At 44.6% G+C, this 8,982-nt stretch overlaps 1 long non-coding RNA gene across 1 annotated transcript; it reads right to left on the reverse strand.

The window, feature by feature from the left end:
* Nucleotides 1-975: 975 nt before the first annotated feature.
* Nucleotides 976-5,241, reverse strand: LOC309337425. Its single transcript, XR_014154284.1, has 5 exons — nucleotides 4,798-5,241; nucleotides 3,040-3,153; nucleotides 2,614-2,706; nucleotides 2,036-2,127; nucleotides 976-1,118 (listed from the first exon to the last, which is right to left on the reverse strand). It is a non-coding gene; the product is annotated as an uncharacterized lncRNA (long non-coding RNA).
* Nucleotides 5,242-8,982: the final 3,741 nt, after the last annotated feature.

Consider the following 8,982-nt stretch of genomic DNA (forward strand, 5'->3'; position numbering starts at 1 on the left):
AAAGAATGAATTCCTATGCTCTACAAATAACTCAGAGATGTATTTTAAATAAAAGGACACATTCTACTCATGTAAAAACACCAGGCAGGCCCCACAAACAACCCAGAGATGCATTTTAAATAAAAGGACACATTCTACTCAGGTAAAAACACAATGATTCCTGGACCGCTCGCGGGCTGGATTGAGAAGGCGATTGGGCCGCATCTGGCCCCCGGGCCTTAGGTTGCCTACCCCTGCTCTAGACACATGAGAACTAGTTCATTATAGTACCACAATATGTAAGGTCTGTGCTGGCGGGTCCCCAGCACAAATCTCGCCTCAGCCACAGTTCCTGCAGCCTCAGTCCCTGCTCCCCCCATCTGCAAAATGGGGCTAATAATACTGACCTACCTGCAGCAGGACTACTACGAGGATAAAACATGCAAAGCACTTAAAATGCACTATGCAAATGCTACGTGGTACTGATGTCTGAGAAACCAAATACTGTATCCCAAACCTTAAGCAACCAACAATTTCCCATGTGGACACTGCTTCCCATGAAATAACCCTCTAAAGCTCTTTAATTTATGCACAATACACAATGATATACAGACCTGAATGTGTAATACAAACACTGCAGAATCGGTTATTCTATCCCCTTAACAAAAATACCTTAGTCTTTGTCTGTTGGAAGCCAGCCCTTTTAGAACTTACATCTTTCTCACTGCTGCCACCTAGAGGTAGTTGTTACTGCTTGTTAGCAGCTGGAACCAATTGCTGTCCTGAGCAGTACCGATTTTCTCAATAAATAACAATAATAATAAATATGTGTGTTGGGGATATTGCTAACCATAAGAGCGTCTCAATAAATTATCACCTGATACTGAAGGTTTAACCAAGTCAGCACAGAAAGTGTGCCGGGAAGACATCAGAGACCCTTGCTATAAGAAGCCATAATTGTTGGAACCAACAATTGTTGGCTGGAATTGTTGGCTGATATCTTCACAATCCAGGGACGACTGAACCCTCTGTTGGCTGTTCCTCCTCCTCCAACTGAAATTTTGGATGCTCTGGCGCATAAAGTGGGTTTGGTATATGTTGTAAGACTCAGACACAGGATTTTGCAGGCAGTAGATGACCTGCAAGAGATCGCAAAACAAGGAAGGGAGAGTGAGCCAGAGGACAAACAGGAATCGGTTAACACTGGTGATAGCCCAGTATACCTGAAGGAGCATCTCCACCCCTACTGTCCAGCCCGGACACTGAGGTCCAGTGCCAAGGCCCTTCTGGCGGTTCCCTCACTGCGAGAAGTGAGGTTACAGGGAAGCAGGCAGAGGGCCTTCTTGGTAGTGGCGCCTGCCCTGTGGAATGCCCTCCCATCAGATGTCAAGGAAATGAACAACCATCTGACCTTTAGAAGACACCTGAAGGCAGCCCTGTTTAGGGATTTTTAAAAAATGTTTACAGTTTTATTGTATTTTTAATATTTTTTTGGAAGCCGCCCAAAGTGGCTGGGGAAACCCAACCAGATGGGCAGAGAGAGAGAGAGAGAGAGAGAGAGAGAGAGAGAGAGAGAGAGTATGTGTGTATGTACAGTGGTATCTCTCATTACAGATGCTTCAGGTTACAGACGCTTCAGGTTACAGACTCTGCTAACCCAGAAATAGTACCTCGGGTTAAGACTGCTTCAGCATGAGAACAGAAATTGTGCGGTGGCAGCAGGAGGCCCCATTAGCTAAAGTGGTACCTCAGGTTAAGAACCGTTTCAGGCTAAGAAAAGACCTCCAGAACGAATTAAGTTCTTAACCCGAGGTACCACTGTATTATGTATGCATAAATAATGAAATGAAATGAAATGATTATAGCTGTTACCCAAGACAACTTTCACCAGATGTCTTTTTGTCTGTGAACTTTGGCTTTTTCTAGCTGGAGCTGCACCATACGGGTGGGAAAGAAACTTTGACTCTCTTACACCCTCCTATATTCCTCTGACGTATCCCAGTCCCTCATGCCCATCACAGCATCTTCTGTAGATGGCATCTTCCCCCACCCTTACCATGCATCCGATGCACATCAGGAGCACGACACAGAGCACAACGGCTGGGCCGAGGAGGAGAGGAAGAGCCCATTGTGGGAATTTATTTCCTGCTGGGTTGAAGAAAAGAGAAAGCATAAATAAAAAGTATCTTTGAAATAGCTGGAGATAAGGAATGCACCTAGATATGACTGGGATTTGCCCAGCAGTAGGCAAGGCACAATGGCTGATTTCTATTTGAATCCAGGGCTGTGCCTATGAAGAAAGCAAGACCCGCTTGGAGGTTGTATATAGGTGTAAATAAACCATATATCCTAAAGACACCACCGTCTCCACTATGCCTCGTTTCCAGAAGAAAACACTAACCCTGGGTAAGTGCCTGGAACCCCTGGAAGCTCACACCGCTCAGAGATTGGGGCAGCGTGTGACAATATTGTTGTTTCGTCGTTTAGTCGTGTCCGACTCTCCGTGACCCCATGGACCAGAGCACGCCAGGCACTCCTGTCTTCCACTGCCTCCCGCAGTTTGGTCAGACTCATGCTGGTAGCTTCAAGAACACTGTCACTGTGTGACAATATACTTGAATGAAATAAACTTACCAGCAGTAGTGATAGCTGTCTGAGACGTTGCTGCTGATGATTTTGTGGTAGACACACCATTGGCACCAGATGTTCCACTGGGGGCGGTTCCAGCTGTTGAGCAAATGTATTATGTTAATTTCTGCCGTGCATTCTGTTGTGCGCATTTAATGCGTTTCCCAGCTCTTCAACACGGTATCATCCTTGTTGTGCCTGTCAAGAGATGCTATTTCTGGCATGGTTGTGGTAGTAACACAACAGGAGGTCTTGTTTCTGGCCACAAAAGCAGTAGTAGCTTGGATGGTGAACAGGTGAAAACTTGCTTCCATATATGAAGCTTGAAATTGACTTGTTTGATCCATTTTATTTTGGGATATTTTTAGGTACTCTTGTGTGAGGTATAGGATCATAAGAAAGAAATATTTAAGAAACAACAACAATTCTTACCTGTTGTTAGTGTAAGAGCGCTTGGAGTGGCTTCAGCAGATGGGGTTGTGGATTCCGATAGGGGAGTTGCTGATTTCAGCTCTGTTGTAGGAACACTGCCAAAGGTGGTTTGAACTTGAGAAATAAAAATAGTCATAGGAGTAGAAGTAATAGTAACAGTAGGGTAATCTGAATTAGTCATAGACAGTGTAAAGTGATCTGTTTTGATTTTTCCTCATCCACTGTGTCCAGGCAGTGGCCCAGGGACTGCAAGTATCCCCTGATTCAGATGTCTGGAGGAATAGAGCTGAGTGTCATCAGCATACTGTTGGCACCTTGCCCCAAAACTCCTAATGACCACTCTCAATGGCTTCATGTAGATATCAGATAGCACTGGAGATAAGGTCACCCCATAACACGGCTGCCAGAGGACCAAAAGAAGCCCCAATGCTACTACTCTCTGGGCTTGGTCCTGATGGTAGGATTGGAACCACTGTAATACAGTGCCCCCTAATTCCCATTCCCTGGAACCGGTCCAGGTGTATATCATGGTCAATGGTACCAAAAGCCAACTAGAGATCAAGAAGCAGAAACAAGGTTGCACCTCCACTGTCCTACTCTCTGCAGAGGTTATCCATCAGGTCAACCAAGGCTGACTCAGTTCCATATTTAGCCCTGAATCCATACTGGAATGCATCTAGATAATCTGTGTCATCCAAGGATGCCTGCAGCTACCCCCCCATGGCTTTCTCCATCACCTTGGCAATGGACCAATAGCTAAAGGGCCCAGAGCTGGTTTCTTTAGGAACGGTCACACCACTGCCTCTTTCAACGCAGCAGGGACCACCTCTTCACTCAGCGAAGCATTAACTACACTCTGGATCCAACCAGTCAGCCTCGGTCTGCTAAATTTGGTAAGCCAAGAGGGACAGGGGTAGAGGGAGCGCATGGTCAGATGCATTGCCACCACCACTTGGCCCACATACGGCAAAACCAATATTACAAAACATCATTGATTGCAGTACCGGGTACTTCATCCAGAGCTGCAACAAATGGAGAGTCAACATCTCTCTGAAGTTGAGCAATTTTATCCTCCAAGTAGCCAGTTGGTCACAGTGGGCTCCAGAGGTCCCCTCCTCACACTGGGAGTCAGTAGCCACCAGACTGTCTGTCAGCCAGCTTCTAGAGGACGCCATGCGAGCTGCAAAATGTGCCTTTTTTGCAGCCCACACTGCCACATGGTAGACATTGTTATGTGTTCTTACCAGTGTTAGGTCAGCTTACGGCATGACTTGTCCCACCTGCTCTCCAGTCTTCATCCAGCTTGTTTCATAGTCCGAAACCCCTCAGATTACCAAAGAGCTGCTCAGGCTCCAAAACGCTGGAGGGATCATGTCAACTGTCCATTTCTACTCACCATATAAGAAGATAATGGCTTTGACAAGATCACCAGCTTTCAGCTTTGGAGAATCCCCCAGAGCATTCTGGAACACATCAGGTTCCATCAGTCTCCAAGGACAGGCAATCTGAACAGGCCACCACCTTTTACAGGTGGAGATGCCACCATTAGTCCAAACTTAACCAGATAATGCTCCAACCATGACAAGGGAGTTTATTGCACTCCCCTTATATTCACTGCATCCCTCCTACCACCTGGAGCTAGCCCAACAACAGCCTCCATTTTGGTGAGTCAAAACATCTTTCAGGCACTAACCCTTGAAGGATAAGTCATGAGCAAGCAAAGCAAAGTCATTTTGAATAAACAAAACAAACTCTAACCTGTTGTCAGCGTTGAGGTACTTGTGCCTTGAAGAGAGGTTGCATCAGGTGTTGTGGTGGAGTCAGATGTGGGAGTTGTTGATCCCAATTCTGTTGTAGCAGAACTGCTAAGTACAGTTGATGATATAACGGTAGTGGTAGAGGCTTCAGGAGAGGTTCTTTCAGTCACTGTTGAGTCAAACTCTGTTGTAAAAGTACTACTCGTACTAGCTGCAGAGGTTTCAGGGTTGCTTGTTTCAGGTGTAGTGGTGGGCTCAGATTTGGGAGTAGCTGACTTCAACTTTGTTGTAGCAATACTACCAACTACAGTTGTTGTTACGTCGGTACTTGGGTATGTTTTAGAAGTGATTGTTTCAGGTATTGTGGATTCAGATGGGGGAGTTGTGGACTCCAAAATTGTTGAAGCACCACTGCTAGCTTCAGTTCTTCCTATTACTGTAACAGGGGCAGTTTCACGGGAGATCGTTTCAAGCATTGTAGTAGATTCCAGTTTGGGAGTTGTGGACTCCATCTTCATTGTAGCTGTAGTACTATCTAAAATGGTCTGTGCAACTGGAGTTGGAGAGGTTTCAGAAATGGTAATTTCTGGTGTTGCAGTGGATTCGGATCTGAAACTTGTGGAGTCCATCATTGCTGTAGTAGTACTGCTTGCATCAGTTCTTGATAGGACTGTAGCTGGAGAGGTTTCAGAGGTGGTAGTTTCTGGCATTGTAGTAGATTCCAATTTGGGACTTATGGAGTCCACCTTTGTTGTAGTGATACTAATATCTAAAGTTGTAGGTATAACTGTAGTTCGGGAGGTTTTAGAACTGGTAGCTACTAGAATTACAGTGGATTCAGATGACGGACTTGTAGTAGGAGAGGTTTCAGGCTTGGTAGTTTCTGGCATTGTAGTTGATTCAGTTGTGGGAGTTGTGGAGTCCATCCTTGTTGTAGGGCTACTTGTATCTAAAGTTGTTGTTGGAGAGGTTTCAAGCTTGGTAGTTTCTGGCACTGTAGTTGATTCAGTTGTGGGAGTTGTGGAGTCCATCGTTGTTGTAGGGCTACTGGTATCTAAAGTCGTTGGTGCAAGTGTAGTTGGAGAGGTTTCGAGCTTGGTAGTTTCTGGCATAGTAGTTGATTCAGTTGTGGGAGTTGTGGAGTCCATCTTTGTTGTAGGGCTACTGGTATCTAAAGTCGTTGGTGCAAGTGTAGTTGGAGAGGTTTCGAGCTTGGTAGTTTCTAGAATTGTAGATGATTCAGTTGTGGGATGATTCAGTGTAGTTGGAGAGGTGGAGTCTATCTTTGTTGCAGGGCTACTAGTATCTAAAGTCGTTGATATAACTGTAGTTGGAGAGGTTTCAGGCTTGGTAGTTTCTGGCATTGTAGTTGTGGGAGTTGTGGAGTCCATCGTTGTTGTAGGGGTATTAGTATCTAAACTTGTTGTTGTAACTGTAGTTGGAGATGCTTCGGGCTTGGTAGTTTCTGGCATTGTAGTTGATTCAGTTGTGGGAGTTGTGGAGTCCATCCTTGTTGTAGGGCTACTTGTATCTAAAGTTGTTGTTGGAGAGGTTTCGGGCTTGGTAGTTTCTGGCATTGTAGTTGATTCAGTTGTGGGAATTGTGGAGTCCATCATTGTTGTAGGGCTACTGGTATCTAAAGTTGTTGGTGTAACTGTAGTTGGAGAGGTTTCGAGCTTGGTAGTTTTTGGCATTGTAGTTGATTCAGTTGTGGGAGTTGTGGAGTCCATCTTTGTTGTAGGGCTACTAGTATCTAAAGTTGTTGTAGTAACTGTAGTTGGAGAGGTTTCGAGCTTGGTAGTTTCTGGCATTGTAGTTGATTCAATTGTGGGAGTTGTGGAGTCCATCTTTGTTGTAGGGCTACTAGTATCTAAAGTTGTTAGTGCAAGTGTAGTTGTAGAGGTTTCAGGCTTGGTAGTTTCTGGCATAGTAGTTGATTCAGTTGTGGGAGTTGTGGAGTCCATCGTTGTTGTAGCGCTACTAGTATCTAAAGTTGTTGGTGTAACTGTAGTTGGAGAGGTTTCGGGCTTGGTAGTTTCTGGCATTGTAGTTGATTCAGTTGTGGGAGTTGTGGAGTCCATCGTTGTTGTAGGACTACTAGTATCTAAAGTTGTTGGTGTAACTGTAGTTGGAGAGGTTTCGGGCTTGGTAGTTTCTGGCATTGTAGTTGATTCAGTTGTGGGAGTTGTGGAGTCCATCTTTGTTGTAGGGCTACTAGTATCTAAAGTTGTTGTAGTAACTGTAGTTGGAGAGCTTTCGGGCTTGGTAGTTTCTGGCATAGTAGTTGATTCAGTTGTGGGAGTTGTGGAGTCCATCGTTGTTGTAGGGCTACTAGTACCTAAAGTTGTTGTAGTAACTGTAGTTGGAGAGGTTTCAGGCTTGGTAGTTTCTGGCATTGTAGTTGATTCAGTTGTGGGAGTTGTGGAGTCCATCTTTGTTGTAGGGCTACTTGTATCTAAAGTTGTTGTTGGAGAGGTTTCGAGCTTGGTAGTTTCTGGCATTGTAGTTGATTCAGTTGTGGGAGTTGTGGAGTCCATCTTTGTTGTAGGGCTAATAGTATCTAAAGTTGTTAGTGCAAGTGTAGTTGTAGAGGTTTCAGGGTTGGTAGTTTCTGGCATAGTAGTTGATTCAGTTGTGGGAGTTGTGGAGTCCATCTTTGTTGTAGGGCTACTAGTATCTAAAGATGTTGTAGTAACTGTAGTTGGAGAGGTTTCAGGCTTGGTAGTTACTGGCATAGTAGTTGATTCAGTTGTGGGAGTTGTGGAGTCCATCGTTGTTGTAGCGCTACTAGTTTCTAAAGTTGTTAGTGCAAGTGTAGTTGTAGAGGTTTCAGACTTGGTAGTTTCTGGCATTGTAGTTGATTCAGTTGTGGGAGTTGTGGAGACCATCGTTGTTGTAGGACTACTAGTATCTAAAGTTGTTGGTGTAACTGTAGTTGGAGAGGTTTCAGGCTTGGTAGTTTCTGGCATTGTAGTTGATTCAGTTGTGGGAGTTGTGGAGTCCATCTTTGTTGTAGGGCTACTAGTTTCTAAAGTTGTTAGTGCAAGTGTAGTTGTAGAGGTTTCAGACTTGGTAGTTTCTGGCATTGTAGTTGATTCAGTTGTGGGAGTTGTGGAGACCATCGTTGTTGTAGGACTACTAGTATCTAAAGTTGTTGGTGTAACTGTAGTTGGAGAGGTTTCAGGCTTGGTAGTTTCTGGCATTGTAGTTGATTCAGTTGTGGGAGTTGTGGAGTCCATCTTTGTTGTAGGGCTACTTGTATCTAAAGTTGTTGTTGGAAAGGTTTCGAGCTTGGTAGTTTCTGGCATTGTAGTTGATTCAGTTGTGGGAGCTGTGGAGTCCATCGTTGTTGTAGGACTACTAGTATCTAAAGTTGTTGGTGTAACTGTAGTTGGAGAGGTTTCGAGCTTGGTAGTTTCTGGCATTGTAGCTGATTCAGTTGTGGGAGTTGTGGAGTCCATCGTTGTTGTAGGGCTACTAGTATCTAAAGTTGTAGTAACTGTAGTTGGAGAGGTTTCGGGCTTGGTAGTTTCTGGCATAGTAGTTGATTCAGTTGTGGGAGTTGTGGAGTCCATCTTTGTTGTAGGGCTACTTGTATCTAAAGTTGTTGTTGGAGAGGTTTCGAGCTTGGTAGTTTCTGGCATTGTAGTTGATTCAGTTGTGGGAGTTGTGGAGTCCATCTTTGTTGTAGGGCTAATAGTATCTAAAGTTGTTAGTGCAAGTGTAGTTGTAGAGGTTTCAGGGTTGGTAGTTTCTGGCATAGTAGTTGATTCAGTTGTGAGAGTTGTGGAGACCATCATTGTTGTAGGGCTACTAGTATCTAAAGTTGTTGGTGTAACTGTAGTTGGAGAGGTTTCGCGCTTGGTAGTTTCTGGCATAGTAGTTGATTTAGTTGTGGGAGTTGTGGAGTCCATCTTTGTTGTAGGGCTACTAGTATCTAAAGTTGTTGTAGTAACTGTAGTTGGAGAGGTTTCAGGCTTGGTAGTTTCTGGCATAGTAGTTGATTCAGTTGTGGGAGTTGTGGAGTCCATCGTTGTTGTAGGGCTACTAGTTTCTAAAGTTGTTAGTGCAAGTGTAGTTGTAGAGGTTTCAGACTTGGTAGTTTCTGGCATTGTAGTTGATTCAGTTGTGGGAGTTGTGGAGACCATCGTTGTTGTAGGACTACTAGTATCTAAAGTTGTTGGTG

Source organism: Podarcis erhardii, assembly GCF_964252035.2.
Source record: "Podarcis erhardii genome assembly, chromosome: 2".
Classification (NCBI taxonomy): domain Eukaryota; kingdom Metazoa; phylum Chordata; class Lepidosauria; order Squamata; family Lacertidae; genus Podarcis; species Podarcis erhardii.